The 3167-nt window shown below is 55.1% G+C and overlaps 1 long non-coding RNA gene across 1 annotated transcript in view; it reads right to left on the bottom strand.

Annotated features, from left to right (window-relative positions):
- Positions 1 to 2900: 2900 nt before the first annotated feature.
- LOC148106666 (uncharacterized) overlaps positions 2901 to 3167 on the bottom strand; it is a 1468-nt gene continuing 1201 nt past the window's right edge. The window contains exon 2 of the long non-coding RNA XR_015723636.1: positions 2901 to 3167. This exon is cut by the window's right edge and continues 177 nt beyond it. This is a non-coding gene — a long non-coding RNA (uncharacterized LOC148106666).

Below are 3167 nucleotides of genomic sequence, written 5' to 3'. Positions count from 1 at the left end.
GAAGGTGCAACTTGGCCACATTCCCAAGTCTGCAGTCGGTGCTGGCCGAGCACCGGGTTGCCTCTCTTGTCGATGCCTCTCATGGCCCAGTCAGCTAGACTGGCTCTCTTCCGTGAAGGTCTCGGGACGGCCTGCCAAGAGGGTCAAGCACGCTTCCGGACCACCTCTTCAGCTGTGGCTGTGCAACTAGTAAAATTTCACTTCTAGTCTATTCTTTTGGTCAAGACAAGTCCCAAGACCCAGTCCAAAACCAGGGGACAGAGCAATCGAGCCTACCTCCAGATAGCAGGAGCATCGAAGGCACATGACGTGAGGGTGCACACGTGCCAGGAGGTAAGGGAGGTACGGTTGTCAGTCTCCCACGAGGGATTCCTAAACCCTATGCCACGACGCACATTTTTGTAAAAGTAAGCTTGACGTGTTAGCGTCTAAAACATGATTTCCTTTGAATCGACCCCTAGAATTGGATTCGTCCAAAAGAAGGGGAAGATGCGTTTTTCAGGCTCTTGATACCAAAGCTCTTGACTTCCAGAATGGACTTGGATGACCCTTCACCATCTCTGCTTTGTAAGACAGTGCAAATTTAATTGGCCAACCCCGCATGAAAAGGTTGTCGATCACGTTCCCGTCCGAATTCAAATTCAAGGCAGGATTCCTTTTTAAAGGCACAGAGCAGCCAGCTCCGTGGCAAGGAGCCAGAATTCTCCGGGTGGATCTCAGATCCACCGAATCCCACAAACCCCGTGTGACGTGAATGTACGAATTCGTGGAGGTTTCCCTCCCGATGGCTAAGAAGATGCTTTCACATCAGTGATGACAAAACGCAAACCCACAAAACCCCGATAGATGGGCACGGTCTTCCCTAAAGGGTCCCTTATTTCATGGAATCCAATTCTTCCACCTTGCAGTCTGCATTCACGGCTTCTATTTTCCGAGAGGCCGACACTCTTTCTCTGCAGACATGTCACAAGATCGGCAGGATACGGTCTTCCGTGCGTCGGGCACACCAAAAGCTGTTGGGAAGGCCCCTGCCATCGGAATGTATTCGGCACGGATGCTAAGGAAGAGACTTTGAAACCGATCTAGTCCGGTTCCGTCCTTCAGTCCTCTTGGGGGCAGAGCTTCCGTGTTCCATGCCCCCTCTCCAGGAACGCCACTCTCCCCACAATTTCAGGTGTCCAGGCAACCCGGAAACTCTCGAGCTAGGTGAGTTCTTCTGGGAAGGGGCGGGGGGGGGGGGTTGGGGGGGAAAGGGTGGGCAGTGCCGACGTTTGGAAACATTGAAGGGCACCCGAGGCGAGGCTATGGCCAAACCGAGTCCGTGCACAGGTACGTAAGGCGGGGGTGGGGGGGCGGGGGTGGGGATGGGGGGGTGGTGGGGTGGGGCACGAAACCTGTGCTCTCCGTAGGTTACGAAAAGCTCAGGGGCACCTGGCTGGCTCTCTGTAGAGCGCGCTGACTCTTGATCTCAGAGTCCTGAGTTCGAGCCCCACGTTGGGTGTAGAGTTTACGTGAACCAGCAGCAGCAGCAGCAGCAGCAGCAGCAGCAGCAGCAGCAGCAGCAGCACCACCACCACCACCACCACCACCACCACCACCACCACCACCACCAAAAATGATAATAATGAAAAGCTCGAAAAGCCCCACGGCCCCTGGCAGGATGTCTATGGCAAGCCACACCTCCACGACAAATAGCTTTCCACAGTGACGGCGACGGATGGCGGAAGGACAGAGGCAGCACCCTACCCCAAACCTCACAGCCTGCCTCCTTTCCGGCCAGATGTGCAGCATCTGGGAACGGCTTTGAAACCTTCCCAGTCAACGGCTTGGGCCCGCCTGTCGGGAAAAGCGCTCTGCTGTTCATTTCACTCCTGGACGAGCCTAGGAAGATGAAGCGGCGGTAGCTCTCCGTGGGGGGGGGGGGGGGGCGCCACGCGATCCAACACACACGACCACAGCCACTGAGGAGCATGAGATCTGTATGGCCTCGAGGGGTACAGGATAGCCCGTGAATCCTTTTCCAAGGAAGAAGGCGGCAACGTGAGAGCGTGCAAAACACTTTCTCACAGCATCTGCTGATGGTGCTAGGACTTCTGTCCCCGGAGAGGATACTATTTTTCCACCGCTTCCAGTTTTAAGAGAAAGGGTCAGGGGAAAATCATTCAGTCGTTCCACTCATCTTCATGGCTCATCGTGGAAAACGAAGACGCCGTACAAAGGAGCAAAGCGCGGATCCATGCAAACACATGGGTGAGCCCCCCCAAAACATGACGCTAAGTGAAAGGAACCAGACAGCCAGGGTGACATAATGCCTTAGGGATCCCATGGGTAGGAAAGAGCCAGACGGAATAGCCCAATCCTAGAGGGAGGGAGCAAACAGATCAGAGGCTGTTGGGGGAGAATGGTGAAGAGAGCTGGGGTGAGGGTCAGGGTGAGGTTGAGGGTGGGGGGGGGGGGAGGCGCGGACGGGAAGGGGGAGGGGTGGGGGGTGTCTCTTTTTGAGGTGACGGAAATGTTCTGGAAATGGCGGTGCGGGTCGTGCAGCTTTGTGAGTAACCTTTAAAAAAAATAAAAAAGGCCACCGAACCGTACACTTTCAAGAGGATGTGAATCATGGCGTGCGAATTGTATCTCCACTTTGAAAATGTGTGAGGAAAAAAATGTAGCAGATGCAGGTTGGTAGGTTGGTAGGTAGGTAGGTAGGTGGGTGGGTGGGTGGGTGGGTGGGTAGGTAGGTAGGTAGGTGAACGGGCCGGTGGTGGACCGATGTTCGTTCGTTCGTTCGTTCGTTCGTTCGGTCCCTCCCTCCCTCCCTCCCTCCCTCCATCCATCCATCCATCCATCCGGTCCGTGCGTCCACGAAGATCTGCATCAAAAGGTGTGGGAAGGGGGAGGTCGGGTTCTTGTTCTGAGTGGTTTTATTTGTTCCCCAAACTAATCACCTCTGTGGAGATAAACAAAGATCACCCACATGAGAACAGGAATCACCTGTTGAGGTCAACAGAGTCTGTGGGCGGTTATCACCACCTGGGTCTGGCAGAGACTCGAAGCAAACGCAGGCCAGGCGGAGGAGTGGAAAAGCTTTCTGGTGGCAAAGGGGGAAGGTCCAGTGAGAGGTTGTTGCGGTGGGCGGGGGGAGCAGGACGGGAGCTGACTAGAAGAGGGGT

This window comes from Ursus americanus, unplaced genomic scaffold, assembly GCF_024610735.1.
Source record: "Ursus americanus isolate L20-20 unplaced genomic scaffold, mUrsAme1.1.p SCAF_167, whole genome shotgun sequence".
NCBI classification, from domain to species: domain Eukaryota; kingdom Metazoa; phylum Chordata; class Mammalia; order Carnivora; family Ursidae; genus Ursus; species Ursus americanus.
Note: the sequence above shows the minus strand (reverse complement) of the source record. Positions and strands in the feature narration are given on the sequence as shown.